Source organism: Rattus norvegicus, chromosome 15, assembly GCF_036323735.1.
Source record: "Rattus norvegicus strain BN/NHsdMcwi chromosome 15, GRCr8, whole genome shotgun sequence".
NCBI lineage: Eukaryota > Metazoa > Chordata > Mammalia > Rodentia > Muridae > Rattus > Rattus norvegicus.
In genome coordinates, this window is record NC_086033.1 from 54,347,697 (window position 1) to 54,372,522 (window position 24,826).

The 24,826-nt window shown below is 40.5% G+C and overlaps 1 long non-coding RNA gene across 1 annotated transcript; it reads left to right on the forward strand.

Annotated features, from left to right (window-relative positions):
* Window positions 1–2,156: 2,156 nt before the first annotated feature.
* Window positions 2,157–5,655, forward strand: LOC120097033 (uncharacterized). The gene is made up of 3 exons (XR_005494098.2): window positions 2,157–2,555; window positions 2,634–2,747; window positions 4,637–5,655. It is a non-coding gene; the product is annotated as an uncharacterized LOC120097033 (long non-coding RNA).
* The last annotated feature ends 19,171 nt before the right edge of the window (window positions 5,656–24,826 follow it).

The window sequence follows — 24,826 nt, forward strand, 5'->3', positions numbered from 1 at the left end:
GTTCAGGTAAATAAGTGATATTAATAAATATAAATGTGCCAATGACTGATAAATATACAAAAAAGGGCTCAATCTCATTAGTTATCCCAGAATGCATATTAAACAGCAATACGATAATTTTTGTTTAATACTTTGGTAATAATTTAAAGCATAGGTGGATAAGTGGGTTTCAGTATGAGATTCTAGTCTACTCTGAGAGTGAGGAGATGGAGCTTTGAGGGAGCTTCCATTTAAGACCAAACTACCACCAGCACACACATCCCATACCCTTAATCCTAGACAGAGACAAAAGAGGCAACCTGTCTTTTCTCAGTTATCATGCATTTACTCCTGTCCCCTGCGGCAGTCTCATGATGTGGACATGAACAGTTACACATGAGAGGAACTCAAGAGTTATTCATTTGAAACAATCCTCCCATAACTTCCACATCCTCCCCAACTTGAATTTGAAGCTGACTCAGTTGTACCTACCTACTTACCATCTTCATATCTCTTTTATCAATTCTCTCTCAAGCTCCATTCTGTCAGCGTTTTACCCATTACTGTACTTGAAAAGTGCTTATAAAAGTCAACAATTATTGTATATCCAGCTTCTTAAGCCATGAGTCATGAGCACAATGGGGTCATGGAACTGAATGGGTTGTGGGGGAGAGGGCGCTGGGAAACACTAGCATTAGTTAATGGATAAAAATTAATTTAAAATTCAATGTAATGAGCGTGTAATGTTTCTGGGATCTCTTACCTGTGTTGGTTGGTTGACTTTAGTATAGTCTTAGCTCTAAACACACAACAACATGAGTGCTTTGCACCTCACATGCCAGCCAATGCCAACAAGGCTGCCCGGAAACACCTCCTCTCAAAATCAAGATTATTGTTAGGAACTGCAGTGTTGTTGCTGCTCTTATGGAAGCATAATGGTTCAATTATAGAAAACAAAGACCTTGAACCTTGTCCTTCTGTTATTTCTCAGCAAGTATCAAATTATTTTATCTTTGGATTGTATTGTGTTAAGTGATTGATTTAAAAACAAAACAAAAACCCTCTGTTTCAACTCCTGACTTGAGTTTCATAAAACAAATCAAAACAAAACAAATAAACTCATTAACTGAATTTTGACTACAGTTAAGACAGAATTTCCAACTGCTGAAAAGTCTATAAACATACTTCTGCCATTGTGTGTGTGTGTGTGTGTGTGTGTGTGTGTGTGTGTGTGTGTGTGTGTGTGTGTTGGGATGCACTCAGATGTGGAAGCCAGAGGTTAACCTATTTCCCACCTTTTTGAGAATAGGTTCTCCCACTTAACCTGGAAGTCACCATCATGTCTAGATTGACTGGTCAGCATCCCCCACAATCTTCCTGGCTCAGTGACCTCTCCTTTTACTGCTGGGCCTAAGATCTGAAAGCACCTGGTATAAATCCTGGCATCTACAGGCAGGAGAGCCAAGAGCTGGGTGTGTGGTGGCAGGAGTAGATGGATGTCTCAACAAAAGAGAATCATCTGGCCGCAGTTCCTCTGACTTTCTTCTGTTTAGGTTTCAACCAACTCAGTGCCTGTCCACATTGACATGCCTCTCTTCCTCGTTTAGTCTATTTACTTAATAACTGATCTCTTCTGTAAATGCTTTCATAGACACACCTAGAAGTCATGCTGTACCAGACATTAAATATTTCTTAATTCAGTGTGACTCAAAGGATGACTATGATACATTGCTCTTGGGGCTTGGGCAGAGCAAGTGTTGTAACGGTACCCTTAGCTTGTTTGTTCTTCTGCATTGCAGAAGGCTGCCCCCAAGGGTCTTTCTAACACTTTCTTACTAGCAGGCTTTGCCAATACAAGACAGTGATAGCAGGCAGTAAAAGAATGATACAAAATATTCCTTTCTTTCCTCTCTTCTCTTGTGACAGTGTTTCCACAAGTAATCACAGCGTCTGCCCAGCTTCCCTGTATTCCATGTCATCAGGCTAGGATGACCAGATTCTTTGGCCTCAGGCTCTGAGAACACTGCCTGCTTTTGTCTCTCCAGCCTTGGGGTAGTGACAGCTTCCTGTTATTGCTTATCTTTGGTTGCTTCCCTGCTCTAAGTTAGATTCCTAGCATTCTTTAACTCCTGCCAATCAGTTTGATGCATTAAATTCCCTTGAATCTACGTGTCATAGTGCTATATTGTTTTAATTTTTGGATGTGTGTTCTGTCTGTGTGTGTGTGTGTGTGTGTGTGTGTGTGTGTCTGCTGGTGTGTGTGTGTGTGTGTCTGCTGGTGTGTGTGTGTGCTGGTGTGTGTGTGTGTGTGTGTGTGTGTGTGTGTGTCTGCTGGTGTGTGTGTGTGTGTGTGTCTGCTGGTGTGTTTGCTTGTGTGTGTGTGTGTGTGTGTGTGTGTGTGTGTGTGTGTGTGTATGGAGGTCAGAAGTACCTTTCCAAAGTTTTGAGACAGGATCTCTCTTTGAACCTGGGTGGCCAATGAGCCCTCAGAACCTTCCTACTCCGTCCTGCAACCTCAGCGCTCAGTTACATACATTGCCATACTTGGCTTTGACATGGCAGACCTCCAAACTGAGGTATTCACAACTGTGCTGTGGGCACTCTCCCCAGTCATCAATCTTGCCAGCTCATTTTAATTTTTTCTTCTTTTACAGATAATGACTAAGTACCAAGGTAGCATCCTTTGGCTTCCATCCTGTGTCCTGGCCTGTCCTCTGATGAATTGTTTTGGTGATATTTTGCCCACTGCTTCCTCTGAAGTCTTTCAGGTAAGCATTTTGAAAGAGAGGCTTGCCTGCAGGAGTCAACCTGACAAGCAAGTTCTGAGTAACTCCCATTACCAGGCAATCTGCATAGTTAGTGCATAGTTAGTTAGAAAAGGAGGCTGCCTCCCTTTAAGGATGTATTGATGGCAAGAGAGCACACCTCCTGATTTCCTGAAAAATATACTTCTGAATATCTCCTTGGAGTACCATTTTGTAAGTGCATTCTTGTAGGCTGATATCTTGCCCAAAGTAGAGGAACTGTTTTTAGTGGAATGCCTTGGTTTTATGCTCAAAGCATTGTGGAAATGCGTTGTATAATAAGCCCAGCTTCAGTAAGTGTCTATGTGCACATCCCCTTAGTTTATGGCAACATTTTCAGTTTCCTTTTGGTTTCTTCTCCATGCCATAAAAACATAAAATAAGATTTAGAGATAAGCCATTCAGTAGGATGTCAACCCCTGTTCAAAAGCTCTTACAAAAAAGTTCTAACTCCACACCGTATAAAGGAGGGTGTATATAGTTAAATAGAGGTGGAAAGTTTGGGGAAATGTGGAATTTCAGAGCACAATTTTAAATGTCATTTACTTCAATTCCATGCCAACTTTCTAGAAGGAAAAGGAGGTTTTGGAAAGATCAAGTCTTTGAACAAAAACAAGCAAAAACCCAAGTATTTAAAAGAAAGAAGGCCAAGTGTTACTCTGCAGAATCACATTATAGCTGATGTGTCTAAGGCTGAGGATTGGGCAATCCTGATTGTTGCATCCTCACAGACTGTGATGAATTCTGTCAGTTGTGGAGGAGTACTCTTCAGATCTCACTTTGTAAAGAGACTCTACTTTGACTCACACCTTAGGTACCTGCCACTGAATCCACATCACAGCCTTATTCTCTTGGGTGGCTTCTGGCCAATGACTGACTATGTCTTAGAAGGACAACCTGGCCTTACTACTAAATAGCTATCTTCTCTGGAGTATTTTTCTGGCCTGGCTAAAACTTGCTGAAGTTGTACTGAAGCCTGCAACTCTTTCTACCCAGGCTCCCCCTTCCCCTCTGAGCAGTCATGCACACATCTTGGTCTAAAGACTCTTCCTGCCTCCATCTGCTCCTTTGCTCCTGAATCTTTCATAGACTTTTCTTCAAATTTGCCTCCCAGAAATCCCCACCTACCACTTTGGAACCATTTTTTGGTTTAATATGAAAATGATCCCCCTTTTTTCCACTGTGAAAAGATCTGTGGGAAAGTATCCAAAACTGTTCTAGAAACGTGGGGTCAAAAAGCCCTAGCTAACTGCAAGTTTTGGGTTTCTGTTAAACTGCTTGCTTGCTTTACTCCCCACTGCAATTGCCAAACAGAATATAGGTATTTTGCTTTTAGGTTGGTTGGTTGGTTTTTTGTTTGGTTTTTTTTTGGGGGGGGGCAGGTTGTTGTTGTTTATGTTGTTGGTGTTGGGGTGTGTGTGTGTGTGTGTGTGTGTGTGTGTGTGTGTGTTCTTTGCCTTTAAAATACCCCTGTGAAAAGCATTTGTAGATGCTTTATGAAAAGTGTTTCTCTCAAGGCAGTTGCTGGCTGGTCTCCTGTAGACTTACAATTCAGACATTTGATGTACTGAATTTGGATCTCTACACAACACTTATCTTGCAATAAAAATGATGGACCTAAACTTTTTCAGAACCTATAGACAGAGAGTCAATATCAGAATGGGTCAAGAAAACAAATTACAATCCTGAATAAGGATTCATTTATTCTTCATTTTCTACTGTTTCTAGAATGTATGGATACAAACTTAGTAACATTGTTTTGTTAAAAGAAAGCCTTAAATTTTCATTTCTTCAGAGGACTGAAAATGAATAAAGAGCCCACTCTCGTTTTTTTGTTTTTCTTTTAATTTCAGGTGTCTGCTTATTTTACCTGTGAATCTATCCCTTGTTATGTGCAATATACTTACAGCCATATGAATAAGCTAAGGTTAAATTATGAAGAGACATTAAACAAGAAATCCTGCTAGGTCAGAAGCTAAAGACCTTTGTCCTTTGCCCTGAAGGTCTTTATAGCATAAAACAACTCTTCACAGATGCCCCCGTGCCCAAACTCATGAATATTACTTCAGAGGATTAAAGGAATCCTACAGAGTAAGGATCTTGAGGAAGGATTATCCCGGATCATTTAGACAAGTCCAAAGTAATCTCAAGGTCTTTATACAATGGAGACAGAAAGTCATTCATAAAAGAGCAGCTGGTGTGATGCTGATGATTTTGAAAATAGAGGATGTGGTCACAGCCAAAGAGCTCAGTGTATGCAACCTTTGCAAATGGAAGATCAAACATCTCCTCCTGGCTGTGGTTTCATCATCTTCCACATGAGAAGCAGATCAACCTACTACAATCTTTGTGTCAGCCCAACCCTCTCAGAAGAATATCAACATTTAGAAGAGTGCCCCTACCCTAAGAATTGAGTATGGAGCAGGTCAAGGAGTACGGTCCTCTGGATAAACTAATCTGGTGGTGGAATATAGTCCAAGTTGAGAACGTATACAAGAACTATGGAATATTTCAGAATGCTTAACAAGAAGACAATAGGCTGAGGTGATGTAAGTACCATGTGGTTCTGACTGAATCACTTGATCTAGAAAACTAAACTTAATTACAACCAAAATAATTGTGATTCTCAAAGTTAGTACCCATAAAAGGGCTCTGGAATAGTCCTTTTAAAAAAGTAGATTCTAGAAACTATTATACCCACCTCGAGTAACTCCCAGATACATTGTTCATACGAATTTCTTCTCTATGAGGACTGGCTGATGTGCTGGAATTCTAACTTGTCTTGATGATCATGTGATGAACCTGTAACTATGAGGAAATGAGAAAAGTGGTCCAGAAATAAATATTATTTTCTGAGATGTTGAGATTTGGAGCCTAGTTTTCCCCATTCCTCTCTTTTCTTCCCCAGGAGCATGCACTACTCAAGCATTTGCCCCTCATATTGCTTACTCCTCGTGAACCCAAACACATACCAAAACAGAGTTCTTCATCAAAGGTCTGTATTTCCCTGTGTGAGCTGTGCTAGGGTTTGCTTCATCCTTGAAACAAAACAGAACAGCAGAGCATGAGCTCCCTGCATTAGAAAAGAAAAGGTCTGTTAGAGAGCTTGGCTAGGCTGCCTCAGAGTTAAACCTTGCAGATCGATTTATATCACAAGACATAAAGAGGCACGGCACATTGGATGTGAATATATAGTCTGAATGAACAGAAGGGAAGGGACCATTCTAACTTCCAGCAGAATAACCATGAAGAGTGGTAATAGAAAAGTCACTCTTTGACACAATCTACCGTAATGAGCTGTTTCAGACAAGTATCTCTGTCTGTAGCTGTTAAAATTTGTCAAGGAAGGCATATTGAAAAACAAGTGTTTGTATCATTAAAAATACACTCTCCTTCAATATATTCAAAATTAAAAGGGCAAAGCCATTTTACAACAGAGAAACATATCAGACTTCACTTAATTAAGGGACCAAAGTAAATACCACTATGAGACACTGAGCATCCTGAACTTCCTGAAGCAATATACAAGTGCCATGCTTCTACAGTGTTCCTGCTCAGAATAGCTGATCCCCAGACAGCATCATAAAAGGCCTAAGCTGAGGGACAGTCTACAAAACACCTATATACAACAAAATATAACCATATCTACTTTCCATATCTGTCCTTCATCTTCCCCTATACTCCTCTAACATCTCCTCTCCCCAACTTTGTCCTGTTTTTGAGAACTCATTAAATCCAATACTGCTCATATGTCCATGGGTAAGGATTCCATCCTCTGGAGAATCACTAAGAACCCACCCCCTAACCTAGGCTTAGGGAGCCTCTCCAAAGAGGAGAATGTAAGAGCAGAGAGTAGGGAGGAAAGCAGTGAATGCTGTCATCTGGACATGACCATAGCTTTAACTATGCAGCTTTATAATTTGTTTGTTTTGTTGGTTGGTTGTTTCTCTTGGCTACTTCATGAGTTCTTCTTGGATTCTTTTTGTTTTTTTAATCTGTCTCCCACCAATGTCTTCTGCAGCTTAGCTCAGTTTCTCTTGGGTCAACTGTCATCTCTTTTTAGTCTGTTAGCCCAATCCACTTTCAATTGTCTCTTTAACTCTGCTCCATCTCTCTTCTCATCTCCCCTTCCCTCCCCTCTTCTCTCCTCTCCTCTCCTCTCCTCTCCACTCTTCTCCTCTCCTCTCCTCTCCTCTCCTCTCTTCTCCTCTCTTCTCTTCTTCTCTAGCCCTTTCAATCTTTCTTCCTGAATCAACAGTCTTCTCTAACCCCACTTTTCTGTCTCCTGGAACCTACTTATGTCTACTCTACTCCCCAGTCCTACAATTTTCTCCCTTACTACTCTCTCTCTCTCTCCTCTACTTCTCTCAGCCTCTGCTGGCTTTTTATATCCTCTTCTGCTCCTGGAAATTCAAGAGCTAACTGGCCCTGTAGAGCATAGGACCATTTAAAGGGCCAGGCACATAAAACATTTCATACTACATATGACATGGCTATTAGACTCAGAAACTCACAGTGTGTGCAGCTACCTCCATAGAATCAAGATAGCCCAAATTCCAGATGAGCAAGGAAAGTGTTCTCCAGGCCTCGCCCCTTACCAAATAGCTACTGGCACTTGATAGAGGGAGGGAGAATTATTTTTCTCCTAATTGTTCCATGCAGCACTTTTGCAACTTTTTTTTTTTGGTTTACAACTTGTCATCTGGTTCCAGAACAAAAAGAAAATAACGAACTCTTTTTCAGAAGTACCTTTTCACCTTTAAATTAATGCAATGAAATGACAGAAATCACATAGATTAAACCTGACACTAAATCAAACATGCATTAGGTATTAATTCATAATTTACTAAATTACTACTATAGTATTGGGGCCCAATTCAATAAAAATGTGAGTGAATGGATTGGGAATTTAATGATACATTATAACTTTAAATATGTAGAAAAATAATTTTCAACTCATACAATTTTGGTTTTATGGCGATTTCTCAAAAACAACAACCATCTGACGTAAGAACAGCCATACTTTAGATATATTTGTCAGAGAAACTGAACAAATTCATAGAACCTGGTTTCTTGGGGAGGTTTTTAACATCTTGGTTTTCTTTTTTCCTAAATTGTAAGTAATCATCAATTAATGGATAAACTTAATTGCAGCTAATATATAGGAAGAATGTTGAGGAGTTTGGCATATATTGTCATTCAAGAATGCCTTAATTAAAAAATAATAGAAAAGAAAGACATGACCTAATTCAGTTCTGGATTCTGAGAACAGCTTTCAATCCCGAAGTCTCAGAAGCAGCAGGGACAGACTCTGGGAAAACTGATTACCTGAAAGGAGACTTTTGTTCACTGAAAAGCCTGCATTACAGAACCACGGAAGACATGAAAATACGCACAACTCTCCAAAAGGAAATGAAGTCAGGTGCAGACTCAATACCTGTCCAATTTGGATGATGGATGTAGTCCTGCCTCCCATAATACAGAATATGACATACTGGTTTTGGAAGTGCAGGGTATTGGGGATAGGAATAGAAATGGCAAGATTTGCTGTGATGATCTGTACAGCTCCACTGCAAACACTTGGGTGAATAGATGGTTTTTTTCTATGGTTAATATTCTTTGAGAACAGACTTGAGATGAATGGGGGCCAATGCTTTACACACAACATGCTTTGTGCTAGAGTCTAGGCTACATGTGTTCTACATGAACTCATAGAATTCTCAGAAGCCACCGTACAGGTAGGTAGTCGCTAGTCTTAATCTCTACTTTCTAAATGTGGAAAGTGAGGTGCAGAGGTAGCCCAACTTGCTCAAGTGGCTAGCAAGTGGCTGAGTCAGGGTCCAGACTTCAGCAGCCTGGCTCCAGGGCTTGGCATTCAGCTTCTATACTTCATCCAATGCCATTTAGGATTGATTCTTTATTGTATTATGTTCACTCTTACCTTCTGCCTACAAAGCATCAATTTTCTATTGGCTTTGGGTATGTTGTAGCTGCAATGAATGTCTTAGAAGCACTTTCTGTACATGGAACACAATTCTCCTATATGAATGTGAGTCTTAGAGGTTCTGTTCTGCAAACCGGGGTTATGTATCAGTCTCTTAGAAGATAGCTAGTAACTAGTCAAGTAGAGTCAGGGTGTCCAATAGCTAGTAACCAGCCAGGGTAAGTCAGTGTCTAGAAGTCGATGAAGCCATGCTTCTGTTCCTGAACACTGTGCTGTAAACGAACTCTGAAGGGCTGTTATTTTCCTCTCAGCTCTCTTTTCCCTTTCTTCCATTTCATGGAGTTTTAGTGAACACAGGACCACCCTGTTTGCATGTCATTTCCCAGATGCCTTTGAAGCTAGCTTTAGTTAGGCAATTAAGCTCCAACCGAAGGAATGCGAGCGGGAGGAAATGTCGCAATTTCTACCAAGAAGCTTGCTCAGTGCAGACGTCTCCTCTTCCTGTTAGGTGAACAGTGGAGGAGCTGTCACACTGACCCAGACCTGCCGGACTGCAAAGTCACATTGCTTTGGTTCTGGAGATGAGTCAGAGCTCTTAAAGAACGACTACTCTTGCCCATCACATTGGAAGTGTCTTGGTGACAAGAATATGTCCTGGCTAGGGGGTTGCTTTGTTGTTTGTTTACCTGGCAATAGCAGCTTAAGTTCTACCACAATATCAAATGACTGGATTTTCCGAGTAATCACCTGAGCTCATAGTCCGGGAGCTGAGCATTCTGAGAACTGCCACCTGGCAGTGTTCAAGGTTTGCTGGTTAATGAACAGATATACTGCTGTTCAGCAACCTGTGCTTTTCCCATGTTATTAAAGTGATGATGACTGCACAGTGTTTAAAGAAGCACAAGGAAATATGGTTATGATTTTTCTTTTTTTTTAGTACTGGGAATCAAACCCAGGGCCTGTGCCTTCTAGCCAAACACTCTATCATTATACTATACCCAGGCTCTCATTATATTTTTAAGTGGAAAAAAATTTACAAAATAGTGAGCTCTATCTTTTTTTTGCATTATTTTAATTGGATATTTTCTTTATTTACATTTCAAATGTTATCCCCCTTCCTGGTTTCCTCTCCAGAAACCCCCAATCCCATCTCTCTACTCCCTGCTTCTATGAGGGTGCTCCCCTACCCACAAACCCACTCTTGCCTCCCCTCTCTGGCATTTCCCTACACTGGCACACTGAGCCTTTAAAGGACCAAGGGCTTCTCCTCCCACTGGTAGTCAACAAGGCCATCCTTTGCTACATATGTGGCTAGAGCCATGGGTCTCTCCGTGTGTCCTCTTTGACTGGTGGTTTAAGTCCCTGGGAGTTCTGTGGTGTCTGGTTGGCTGGTATTCTTGTTCTTCCTATGGGGTCCTTTGGTCCTTTCTCTAACACCTCCACTGGGGATTATAATGGTAGATCCATTTAAAGTGAGTTGATAAAGTGGAAGGTGTTTCTCTCTATTTTATGTTTTGTTTCTTTTCACTTATCTGCATTTACACTTTTTTATGATTCTTTTTTATTAAACTTTAATAAGATGAACTAAAAGTAAAGCATATGTGCAGACAAAACAGCCACTCTTATAAATAAGGCTCCAAACTGTAGTTCTCAGGCAGCTGTAGGCTTTGTTCTCACTTGAGTAACAGCAGACAGATGTAGGTTCAGGCTGGTTGGTCATGACTCTCCCCCATATAATCTTTCTGGGTCCCAGCTGACTGAGGCTCTGCCCTATTGAACAAGTAAATCCCATGGTATCATAGACACCTTCAGTCCCCTCACCCAGAATGCAGGAAGATCCAGCAGCACACACTATACTCACTCTGCAGTGGTAAGATCAAGCCTGCCACAGGGAATAGCACCACGTGATTTGCTCGTGAGGTAATATCCCTGATCCCAGCTCTTCATTCAGGTTAAATAAATGATTGGGGTAATTTGGTTTTATTTTTAATTCTTTGGATATATTTTGTTTCAACTTAGTGCTGTTTGAAGATATTCCTTTTTTTTTTTAAATCTTTCCTAAAGAGAAAGGAAGAAAAATTTCTTCTCTTTCCCAAACTTGAGGACATAGCTTGTTATTTTTCAGCGTTGTAACAATCCCATCGATTGGCTTTGTTATTCTGCTCATTTCTGAGCTAGTGACACCTCTTACTTATAGGTCAGGAACGGAGCTGACATTCAGTCCTGTCTCTAGGGTGAAGCTAATGAATTGTAAGATTGGTTCATAGTGAGCAAATTAGTTTTGAAACCAGGGAATTCACAGGTTTGGTATTTTCTTTCTTTGACTCACAGATTGCTGCCTGTGGACCCCTGCTGTTTGTCCTTTGGTTTTTATAGACATAAGCTCTTTGCTTCCCTTTCTTTCCCTTCTTCATTTGAATTCTTTTTGGTAGGTAAATGAGCAGCTTCTAAAGACTGTCTGAAGAATCATGCAAAGCTTATTTCTTCTTGCAATGAATGCTTTTGGTCAAGGACACATTAAACCAATGTTCCCTCTCAACCGATGGGAAATACTCCCAGTTAGCTTTTGTGTTGCTTGTCTTCTGACTATCTGCCCAGGAAGCAGAGGGAGGGGTGTGAGTAAGAGCCTTGAAGTTCTGAGTCAGAATTGGAAAGTACTGATAGGTGAATGAGTAGGAAGCTGTGGGGCTCAGGTTAGGAGAAAGGATAATGGACAATGTTTTCAAAGCTAATAGCATCTCTGAGAACAGATACTAAAACTGTACCTTAAATAGAAAAATCAGTAATCATAGGGCATTTAATACTCTAGAACCAGTCGTCTCTATTGTTCCTATATTCTTTCTCTCCTATCTATTGTTTCGCTATTTCCTTAAATTTTTATTTGCTTGCTTTTCTTTTTTCTTGATACTATCCTTGGCTAGTCATATGGCTTCTCCATTCCTTAAGATGTCCACCAAATAGGCCATTCTGAAACACGCAATATTTACTGATAAGTGTCTGAAGCACCAACTGCTAGTCCCCATGCCAGGACTGCTGAGGCTAAACAGGAGGCACTTTCTGCTTTCCAGTACCCCATATCTAACCATTTAGGCTCTTTTGTTCTTTGAGAGCAGGAAGGGCAGAAAAGAAAAATTGCCCAGAAAGAGTCAGGAGACATGTCCCTGATACTTAGGCTTGAATTTTCAAGATAAATAGCATTTTTCCAAGTAGAAAGGGATGGAAAATAAGCTTTTACCCAGAGAGGATACTGCAAACTCTTTTCTTAAAAACAAACAAACAAACAAAAACCAAAAAAAAAAAAAACCAAACAAACAAAAAAAAACTTTTCTCAATACAAAATCAAGAGTTATTAGTGAGGAAATATTTCCCTCTTTATGTAGCATGAGATAGACCACACTAACTGAGTAAATCTTGTTTTTGTTTTGTTTTACAAAAAATCTGGTTGTCTAGAATGTTCATCAACTGAGACATAGCTGGGTACCAAGTAATATGCTCACAAAAGTTTGAGTAACCAAACATTATGTGGCAACATTTCTTAGTTTTAGAAGTTCCTTCATCCTCTCAGTCATCCGATTTTTGGGGTATTATGGACATCATTCTTGCAAAACAGTTCAGAGACTGACATGTGGACAGCTGTAGGGAAGGCATTGGCTTGGGGCTATCTCAGCCAGGTTTACTTAGAGTAGTAGTACAAAGTCATTTCTAGGATATTGGGAGTTTAGAAATCATCAAGGCCAGAAGTGGGTTTAGAAATTGCATATGGATTTAAGACACAGAGAGAAAATACAAGGGAGCCTTAGTTCTTCACAGTAATGGGTTTTGGGTTTTGGGGGGGCTTTTTGTTCTTGTGGTCATCGTTGTTGTTGTTTGCTTGTTTTGTAAAGTAGGTTAAATTTTACTCTGTGTGTTCTGTCTTAGGAGTCCATTTGTAATTTTAGAAAGAATCCTGACCCCAGGAGTAGAAATTACCATTTTAGCTATTGCTGTAACCCAACGTCTAACCCAACATATACAACCAAGATTTTCTTAGTCTTTTAAAAGTTTTATGGTTTTACTGAATATTACTTAGATACATTGCTTCTTTACATCTTGCCTTTCAAAATAGCTTCAGAAAAAGTAAAGCAGTGAGCTGACAGGATCTGGAAGACATCCAGACTTTTGTCCTATCCACCAGAGCTACCGCTAGCTCGGGGCTAAGGTAGACAGAAATGTAAGGCTAAGGTTACCCAGCCTGGAGAGGACTATGCTCAACGAGAAGAGCCCTGTTAAGCCAGACAGCTCCCTGTTCTGTTTCAAATAAAAATATTTTCAAAGCCCTACTTACTTGGCACCCAGCTACCACACAATGTCTGAAAGAAGCATTGCTGATGTGAAGAGAAACCTAAAGAACTCTCATTAGGCAAACAGGAGTGTATAGGAGAATGTAAGAGAACTTGAACATGTGGCCTCACCCATCCGCCTGGAGTAAGAGCTGCCCTTGACAAAGTATTGTACTGTGTGTGATGATGTTTTATCATAGGTCCATGTTGGTTCATTTTACCCATCCATTCTCTGAGGTATGGATTTATAGAGGGTTTGATATTCCTCGCACAGTATGCTTGGCTCCACACAACTTATAGGATTCTGTTATGCCTATTTCAGGAAGAGAAAACGGAGGTCTCAGGAGTTCTTGGTTAGAATCAGACCTGGTAAACAGTATAGCTGGTTCTCGGTAATGACTTCCTCTGTCAGACCGTGGGATTCCCATTCCTGTTTCCTTGTAGACAATGGAGGCCAGAGCTTGATTACAGCTCTGTGGGTGCCTCTCCTTTGCTCCGGGACTTCATTGTGAACCTAGATCCATACAATATAAATATTTAATACTCTTTGGGAGAGACATATTAGGCTATTGGGGAGCAAAAACCTAAACGGTATTTCCCTGGCCTTCAGAAACTTTGATGAGGAGAGGACATTCCCAGAAATCTCAGCATGGAGTGTGGATGTGGAGAACTACAGACATAGCTCAGGCTTCAAGCCTGACAATTGACTTCAATCCCCAAGACCCCCCAGCACTGACTGACTCTTAAGACCTTAAGTCGTTCTCTGACCTCACATAAGCCCACAAGATGCATGCATATGTACATGAAACCAAATAACAGAATCAAATAAAACATACTAAAACCTTTTTCAAGTTACACATAAAGAAATTGGGATAGTTGGTGAGGTAAGATATTTTTTAGCTGAGTCAGTCAGTGCTTCAACCACTGAGTATGGATAGTCTTTGTGAAGAAAGAACACCAAAGGTGGGATTTGGGTTTGCTCATGATCTCCACAGAGAAAAGGGACACGAAAGGCTCTTCCAACTAGAGAGGACAGTGAAAATAAAAGCATGGGCTTGAGAAAGCCTGAGGCATGCTTCAAGAATCTAGTTCTGAATTGGACAAAGCTTGGGAGGAGTGTTATTGGGTGGGGAACATCCGGAAAGGAGCAATGGGTTCTGCAGCTCTTCACTGCAGTGCTTCAGGCAGCACGTGTCGGTGACAAGTGTGGGGAGGACCAGCATGTCTTGTTTTGCAGCCTGAGCAGAAATGCATCTGGTGGGGCTGGGGATTTAGCTCAGTGGTAGAGCGCTTACCTAGGAAGCGCAAGGCCCTGGGTTCGGTCCCCAGCTCCAAAAAAAAGAACCAAAAAAAAAAGAAATGCATCTGGCAATGCTCTCTCCTGTATGAAGGGAGGGAGGGTTGGAGCTTTTGCAGCCAAGTCCCTCCATCCCTGGAGGAGCAGCCAAAGGGCCTCATGTCTGATGCTCTTGACTGGGTGATGCCACATGGCTATGCTTTGGAGGCTCAATGCTTTTCCTCCACACCGATGTTTCCTGTTGCACCATAGGTCAGTCAACCTTATTCTTGATGTCTGTTGGCTACATGATCCCCCTTTGGTGCTCTTTGCTTAATAAACAAATTATTTCCAGTCCTCTGAGCTGGGCTATAATTTCTTTGAGGAGATGAATAAATTCTTACACTGTTTTTTGTTCTTCCCTGTGCAATGACAGGCACACAGTAGGTTTGCAAAGGAAACAAACAAAGCAAAACAAAAACAAAAGAGTAACAACAAAGGCATGTTATACCAGCCTGCGTCCTTCCGCGCAGAAGGCCCAAATAGCAAGGATTTATATAGCAAATTGTTTAATCCTCTAAAGATTCTGAGAAGTCAAATATTTAGACTATAGAAAATATTTTTTCTTTAAATTAGTGTAATTAATCACCTGAATATTTCAGCTGCTAACAAGGTACAGAAATGTCCAAAGTACTTGCTGCCTAGGCCCACTTCTTAGCCAATATTTTACCAGGCCCTGAGTTATAAAGCCTAGAAATCAATTTCACCCTTTACTACAGAATCATGACAGGACCAGAAGAAAAAGGTTCTTGTTTAATAAGCAGGGGTGCCGGGAAGCAAGGAAAAATATTATTATGCTATAAGGGTCTGAATGCAGACCACCAAGCAAGCACTTCGAGAATATGATCACATAACACTTCTAGGTAGAGATAGAGTATTCAGAAGTGTTCTGTGCTAAGCCTGGCTCAGGATGAAGTCAACGGCAAGAATATTTTCATGTGAGTCACAGAATCGCCAAGTTTGTACATGTTCAGTTTCTCGGTCTTTCATCTCTCTCTCCTCACAGTAAGGGCAATCTCAAGAAGAGGCAAGAAACCAAATCAAAGTATAATGTGAAGTCATTGCATTATCATTTTTGTTCTATCCTTACTTGAAAGAAGCAAAAAGTAAGCTCAAGAAAATAGTCAGAGAAAAATGAAACTGATCATGAAATCAGAAAATGCATAAATGTCATCAGGGACACAACTGTTCCTATTGCCACATACACATGCCAAGGAACATTAAGAGATACTGAAAAATGGTCAGTCCAGCAGCTGTAATTCTTCTTTAAGAATGGCTTCTAAAAAGAGTTTACTTTTAGTTAAAAATTAAATTGGTTCAGGTGTGGTTGTACATAACTAATCCTAGCACTCTGTAGACCTAGGCAGGAGGCTGAAGGGTTCTAGTCTAGCCTGGGCTACAGAACAGGTCCCTGGGTGGAAACCAAGCATGAAATGAAGTGGCTAAATAAGTTAACTTAATCGTACAGACTTACAGGGTAAAAGTGATGCTTCAGCATATGCATGCAGTCTAGAGTAATAAAATCAGAGTAATTAAAAGATTCTTCACACTGAACGTTTATCATTTCTTTAGCACAAGAGCATCCAAAAACTCTCCAAAGATCCAATAACAAGGAAATAACTTGATCTAAGAGAGTAGGCAAAAGATCCTAATGTTTTTTTTTCCTAAATGAAGACACATAATGGACAATATGTATGTGGAAAAGCTTTGCTCAGCATCTTTAACCATCAGAGACATGCAAATTAATTCCTGGGCTCCTGGCAGCCAGTTATACCCCCTTAGTCTTCTATCAGATAAAGTCACAGATGCTGGTCGTGACTTTGTCTAGTCCGTCAGGGAGCTAGTGATCAATGCTAGCCCTGTCCTGGGTTTGTCCTTGCCAATGTTCAGTACATTTGGAACCTGTGTCTTTATTCCCTGAAGACTGTCTCTGACCAGAGTCCTCAGTACCGAGAAGAGACTGTCATACAAAGTTCTTTCTCTAATGTCTAGAGGTATTCTAGCAGCCAGATTCAGTTTATAGTTCTGTGGCATTTGCCTTGCGATTCCTAAGAGTAGAGATTTTCCATTATCATCCACCTGTTTCCAGCATCCCCTAGTTAGTCCTTAGATGTTTTAGCACACCAGGACTATGTATCATCCTCATCTTGGAATGGTTCTTTGTTTTAATATTTTTTTCCTGCAAAGGAGACAGATGCATGAGCCAACCATTTTATTTCTAAATCTTAACAGGACTCTTGGTCCGAATGAGCTAATTGAGAAGTTATGTGACCATAGTATTCCTAAAGCATGAGACTGTTTATGAAAGGGTCTGAAGGTGGCTTCTAATGTCAGGACACTGCCCTGTATTTTAAGGAGTGGTTTTGCAGAGGCACACTCTAAGATGACAGCATTGCTGTTACTGTTTGGTTTTTTGCAGTGTTTGTGCTTTGGACTTTCCAGCAAGATTAAACAGGCAAAGAATGAAAGCTTTCCTCTTCCATGTTCTTTATACGGGCTGTCATCAGAGGTGCAGTACACAAGTAAAGAACCTAATGAGTTTTCTAATTTATTCAAGCAGAAGCCTGGGGAATATGTGTGGGAATGGAATTTAAGGGTGTGGGATAATGGCAGAAGGAACATTAAACTGGATCAGCCTGAGTTTATTGATATGTGTCCACTGAGTGAAGAGCATGTTTAGAATGGAAGCTTGCACTATTTTAAAAAGGGGAAAAACATGTCAAAAGTTTGTTTGAATGGTTGGATGAAATATTTGTCAAAAGATGGTCTACTGAAAAAAAGTTAGAGATGTTTGCTATCCCTTAGTTTAACGTTGATGAGGGATATTTTTATGGCTCAGGGGAAGTGCAATGCTAGAGTTGGTATGTTGTGTAAAACCTAATCCTTCAGAATGAGAAGGCCCAGAAGACATGTCCTTCACTAATTCTATAAGACACAAAATGGTGACGGGGCACAGGAACACTTGAACGGACTTGTCATCGCCCATTTCCTTGTGCCAGACCTAAGGTCCAGAGATGTTGTTGTTGAGTTGGATAAATTAAATGCTTCACTGGGCCCTGAAGTATCAGGGACCCAGGCTAAAGGGAAGGTGATAGTAGATGTGGCAATGGCAGCATAGAGAAAGCAATGCCCATAATGGTATAGGACCCAGGATGGGCAGCACAGGCGAAGTAAATTTTATGGTGTCATGACTCGTATGGACCTTTGGTACTGGCTAATCAGGCACGGTGTTTCCAGACATGAAATAGATACAACACTGGCTGTATTTTTGTTTGATCTGTATAAGCAGATAAATTCTCAAACAAATGAAATGAAGGGCATGTGGGATTGTGGCAAGGGGGGAATCTTGGCTCATGAACCAATTTCCAGAGTAAGCCAGTTTGCAGACCCAGAACCCCTTGAATGAAAGGATGGCTAGGTTCCCCTGAGGAAAGATCTTGTTAAAGTATCTAAGAGTTTTGCTGTTAGCCTTTCTCTAGTCCTTTCCCAGAGGACTATGACTTTTTACAAGGGTAACTGTACACTAGGGGAAGGAAACAAGGCTATTTGAGGGCTGTTGGATACTGGTTCTGAATTAACACGCAATCTGAGAGATTCCAAGAAACATTGTAGCTCTCCAGTTAAAGTTCGTTTTTTGTGGGGGGTCACGTGATTAACAGACTTTTGGCTTAAGTCCAACTCACAGTAGGTCCAGTGGGTTCCTGAACTCATCCTGTAGTTATTTCCCCAGTCCCAAGTGCATAATTGTGACATATAAATATATATTTACAAGTTGGCAGAACTCTCACATTGATTCCTTACTTTGTGATTGAAGGCTATTATGGTTGGAAAGCTGAATGGGAGCCTTTAGAGTTGCCTCTGTCAAGGAAAATAGTGAATCAAAACTAGGATAACCTCCCTGGAGGAACTGCAGAATTAGTGCCACCCATCAAGGACTTGCAAAATGCAGGCATGGTGGTTCCCACCACATCTCCCTTTAGCCTTCTGTCTGGCTAGTGTAGTGATGAACAGATCATGGAAAATGACAGTTAACTATCAAAAACTAGTGATTCCGATTGCAACTGCTCTCCCAGATGTAGTGTTCTTACTTGAGCAGATTAACAACCATACAGTGATTGACCTGACAATGCATTTTTCCTTGTCCATAAGGACCACCAGAAGAAATCTGCTTTCAGTTGACAAGGTCAGCAGTATACCTTTACAGTTTTACCTCAGGGATATATTAACTCTCCTGCCCCTATGTCATAGCTTAGTTTGAAGGGATCTTGATCCCTTATACATGATATCACATTGATGTACTATATTGATGACATTATGCTGATTGGACCAAGTGAGCAGGAGGTAGCAACTGCTTTGTGTTTGTTGGTAATGCACATGTACATCAGAAGATGGGAAATAAATCTAACCAAAACTCAAGGGCCTTTTACCGCAGTGAAATTCTTAGAAGTCCAATGGTGTATGGCATGCAGAGATAGTCCTTCTGAGGAAGTGGTTCTCAATCTGTGGGTCATGACCCTATTGGCGGTCAAACAGTCCTTTCACAGGGGTCACATATCAGATTACATTGAGATTCATAACAGTAGTAAAATTACAGTTATGAAGTAGTAATGAAGATAGTTTTATGATTGGGGGTCACCAGAGCATGAGGAACTGTATCAAAGAAAGAGTCCCTTAGGAGGGTTGAGAACCACTGCTTTAAGGTGAGGGATAAGTTATCACACCTGGCCTCTTCTACCACCAAATAAAAAAAGCACAATGTTTAGTGAGCTGTTTAGTGCTGTTTGGAGCCTTTGGCAAAACCCTATATATGAATCACAGAAGAGACCTTTGGGATTTTAGAGCAAGACTCTACCATTGTCTGCAGACAAGTATTGTACCTTTGGGAGACAGCTCTTGGCCTGCTTTTGGGCCTCAGTGGAAACTAAAATTGGACAATGGGCCACCAAGTTACCATGTGACCTGAGCTGCCCATCATGAGCTGGTTATTATCTGACTCACCAAGTCATAAGGTAGGTGGACACAGCAGTAACCTATTAGCAAAGGAAATGGTATATATGTGATTGGTCCTTAGCAAATCCTGAAGGCACAACAGATTACATGAAGTTGCCCACATGCTATGGTTTCTACTGCCATTATGATGCCATCTGCTGCCAAGCATGCACCTGCCACCTCATGGGGGTGTGTCCTGTTGGTTGTCTAAGGAAGAGAAGACTAGGGTCTGGTTTACTGATGGTTTTGCATGTTATGCAGCCACCACCCAGACACGGACAGCTGCAGCATAACAAACTCTTTCTGAGACAATGCTGAAAGACACTGGTGAAAGAAAGTCTTCACAGTGGGCAGAACTTTAGGCAGTACACATGGCCACGCATTTTGTTCAGAAGGAGAAATGGCCAGATGTGCCATTGTTCACTGATTTACAGGCTATTGCCAGTGGATTGGTTGGACAGTGGGGAACTTGGAAAGAGAATGGCTGAAAAATTGGTGAGAAAGAGACCTAGGGAAGATGTGGATAGATTTCTCCAAATGTGTGAAGATGCTTGTGTCCTGTGTAAATGCTCATCAAAAGGTAATCAGCAGAGAAGGAGCTCAATAAGCAAGTAGATAGGATGGTCTATTCTGTGGACAGTCAGCCTCTTTTCCCAACCATCCCTGTCGATCTCCAGTGGGCCAATGAACTAGGTGGCCATGGTGGCAGAGACGAAAGTTAGGTATGGGCTTGACAACGTGGACTTGCACTTACCAAGGCTGACCGGGCTACAGCTGCTGCTGAATGCCAAATCTGCCAACAACAGAGACAAACCCTGAGCTCCAGATAGGGCACCATTTCTTGGGGTGACCAGTCAGCGAATCAGTGACATGTTGACTACACTGAACCACTTCTTCTGTGGAAAGGATAAGGATAACACTTTTTTCTTATTGAGTAGATATTTATTCTGGTAATGGATTTACCTTTCCTGAACATAATACTTCTTCGAAAACCACCATCCATGGACTTACAGAATGCCTTATCCACTCTCATGGATATTCCACACAGTGCTGCTTCTGACCAAGGAAATCACTCCACAGCCAGAGAAATGCAACAATAGAACCAATACCATGGAATCCATTGGTCTTACCATGTTTCCCATTATCCTGAATCAGCTATCCTGATGATAAGATGGAATGACCTTTTGAAGTCACAGTTATAGCTCCTATTAGATGCAACAGACTGTACAGCTGGGGCAGGGTTCTCCAAAAGATGTTACGTGCTTTGAATCAGTGTCCAATAATATATGGTAGTTTCATCCATAGCCAGGATCCACTTGGAGGAAAAGGAATAGTTTCACTCACTATCACTCTTAGTGACCACTAGGAAAACTTTTACCACCAGTTTCTGAGACCTTAAATTATGCTGGCCTAGAAGTCTTGGTTGCCAGAGAAGAGGGTGCTTCTGCCAGGAAAGACATTCCACTGAACTGGAAGCTCAGCCAGGAAAGACAACAAACATTCCACTGAACTGGAAGCTCAGCCAGGAAAGACAACAAACATTCCACTGAACTGGAAGCTCAGACTTCCCTTTGACCACTTTGGGCTTCTGATACTATTAAACTAACGGGCTAAGGAAGGGTAACAGTGATTAATGGGTGATTGATCCACATTATCAAGAGGAAATTGGATTTTTTTCCACAATAGAGGTAGGAACAACTATGTATGAGTACAGGAGAAACTTTAGGACATCTCCTGGTGCTACCATGTCCTGTGATTAAAGACACTGGGAAATTACAACAGCCTAATCCAGCCCGGAAAAGAGTTAAAACATGCTGAAATGCTTGCTGAGGGTGGAGGAAATACAGAATGGTTAATAGATAACAGTAGTTATAAATACCATCTCGGGCTACATGTGCAGAAGCAGAAATGAAGATTAAAATTGACATGAGTGTTTCTGCCATTTTTGTTGAAAATCCATTTGCATAAATATTTATGTTTTCTTTCCTCATTTTCCTTATCATGTAATATAATATCAGTTGAGAGGATATCAGTGGTTATTACATTTGAGTTTTGAGAAGCCAAAAGAATGTCCTTCAAGTGACATGGATATTCTAAAATTTACAATGCACTTAGAGTTTGATGAGGGATAGTTACATCATGATAATCATAATTATGATCTAGTTATTGTTTTCATTTGAAAATTAAGCATGGCATAAGAAGGTATGATTGTGTGTCAGATTGATAAGGGGTGGACTTACAACGGATTTTCTTGGCTGTCAACTTTGACTATATCTGGAATTAACTAAAACCCAAATGGCTGGGCATACCTGTGAAAGGGTTTTTTCCTTAATTAAATCATTTGAAGTGGGAAGATCCATTTTTAATCCAGATATTTTGAGGTCCACCTCAATCTGGACCACAGCATCTGCTGGCAGCCTATAATAAAGACCACGGAAGAAGGAAGTTTGCTCTCCCTGCCTGCTTGCCTTTGCTGGCAAGTCCATTATTACTTCAGTAGTATTAAAGCCTTGTTCTTCTGGATTCTGGTGAATACTGGAGACCAGCTAAGACATCTAGCCTCGTGGATGGAGTAACTACTGGATTCTTAGACCTTCTGTTGCTAGACAGCTTTTGCTGGACTAGTTAGACTGTTGGACATAGCCTATAAGAATCCATTTTAATAAATTCCATTTATATTTACATACATTTGTTCTATAAGTTTTATTCCTTTAGAGAACCTTAACTAATATACCTAGTATTTATTTTTATAAATATTGGGCCTCTTTCTTGATTTATCAGCCTTAGTTAGGATCTATTATTTCCTTTTCCCAAGGATAAAAAGTTTATTTTATTTAGAGAACCATGTTGTCTCTCACAAACTCTTTGTCGGCTATGTAGACATTATGAAGAGTTCCACATATATTTAAACTAGTAAACAACAGTGTTTCAATTTTAGAAAAAATATGTATCAACTCCATTCATAGGTGATGAAAATTTTTAACTCTTAGAGTTTCTTCTACTAAATACTACATTTTATTCCTAACTTACATCCATCCAACCACTACTTTTAAGCTGTTCAGTGTTTTTATTTTTGTCTTCTGTGTTGTTGCTTGTATTAACTCTTACATGCTATATTTACAGTCAAATCTAAAATATTAACAATTCTTCTTATGTAAGTAGTATCCCTAACTAGTAATTAGCCTAATTAGTGATTAGTCTCATAGAGGAGGAAATCAGCCTTATAATTAAGTCTACATAATTAGTATGAAAATATTTCCAGCACTGACATCAAATGAAACACCTGTCTTAAGTCGTATTCTTCAAACTCGTCTTACACCATCTGAACACGTTCCTATTTGGACAAATGGCTTTTTTATACAGCTTTTTCCCCCTGCAATTTTAAATTGCCTGCCACCCTCCCCAATCCTTCCCTCATTATAATAGAAGTTGTTTCACATAAAAGCCATGTCCGAGCTGCAAGGAGTGCTGGGCATCTAAAGGGTCAATGCTATCCCTTTGAAAACTTGTCCTTGACCCACTCAGTATCACAGGATTTTGTTGCAGACTGACCATCCAGCATGAAGCTCCATAGAGTAGCTTACTTCAAGGGGGACCCTTTCATTAGGGCAGTGATGATGTTCTTGCTTACTTTGCATCCTGCACTTCCTCTTTCGTTTTGTTTTTTTACACATACCCCCCCTTTTTTTTTTCCCAAAAAGCACTTCTTCCATAAATTACTTGTAAACAGTCTTTTTAGACTTTCCTGGAAACTTAAATTGAGATGCTGGTTGATAGTAACACATGAATTGTCTTTAAATCACCAATGAGTACACACACACACACACACACACACACACACAGACACACACACATACACAGACACATGCACACACACATACACACATGCACACACACATACATGCACACATGCACATATACACACACATACACAGACATATACACACATACACACACACACTCACATACACACATACACACACATGCACACACACATACACACACACTCACATATACACATACACACATACACACACATACACACACACTCTCACATACACACATACCGTCCCACATACACACATACATGCACACACACACACACACACACACACACACACACACATACACACACGCAATCACATTTGTATTAGTTTTGTCTGATTATACTGTGCGTCTGAAATACCGAGATTTCCTTAATCTCCTGACTCCTGGGTTAGCTCCTAATCTTTGTATGGTATTTCTTCTTCTCACTAAGGTTCTTTTTGGGGTTAGCGATGAAGTTTGCAGTGAAATTTTAAGTACTTTTCTCACAAGAAAGTAGATTGGAACTGTTATTTTAAACCATGACAAATCTGGAAATCTGTTTACATGAGCTTTGTGATCTGAAAACTTGGCCAAACATAATTATAACTTTGAAGCAGCATCCTTGTATCTTGTTAGTGAGAACTCTGCATGGTAGTCTAGGTCTAAGGCTAATTGACTTTTAAAAATGCAATGTCTATCTCATTCTTTTGGAGAGGAAAGCTTGAATTTTTTTTCTACAAAACTTACAGTGGACATTTAAAATTAACCATAGGGTCTACTATGCGGATATATGTTGCTCATGATTTTAATTTCTTCAAGGTTTTTACATGAAGGAATATTAAATTTGGTGACAATTTTTGTGTCCAGGTCCAACAGGAAAATTGGTCTTTTTTGTTCTTTTTACCTGTACCTGGTTTTGAAAACAAGGTAATTCTGGTATCAGAGTGTGGTAAAAGTTTTTCCCTTTGTATTTTGTGAGACACTTTGAGAAAAAAAAATGAAGGAGTGTACAACCCCAACTGCTATCTCTGCTGTGGTTCTCACACGAGTCTGCGTGGGTTTCTTTTCTCCGTGTTAAGCTGCTTCAAAGCCTTCCATGGATGTGCCACTTTTCCTCATCTTCATTGTCCATTCATGGGACTATTCAAGTGTGTGATGGGCTTCTCTGCCTCCAGAACCAAATCTGGTTGTTTGTCTATCTGTCTATTTGTCTACTTGAGACAGGCTGGTACTGTGTGGCCCTGGCTGTGCTGGCATTTGCTATATACCTGGAGTAGCCTCAGATTTTTGACTTTTTTTTTTCTGCTGTAGACTTCCAAGTGCTGGAGCTGCAGTTGAATACTGCCCCACACATCTCTTGAGCCAAATTTTTATCACTGGCATACTTGATAGTTCCTGAAACCCAGGCTCAGGGAGACTGAATGCTGTGTCAAGTAGCTGTGATGTGATCCAGTGAACACTAGAACTCTGGCTTTCTTTCACTTTGCGTAATGTTTTCACATGTCTCCACCTACTGTGCTCTCAATGTTTCTTAATGGAACTCAATCCATTAGAGCAGGACTGCTTACCAGGCAGAGTTTTGAGCATGTGTCTTTCTTTGCTCATTAGAACCATATATAATGAAGGACACTAATTTGTATTTGTGTTG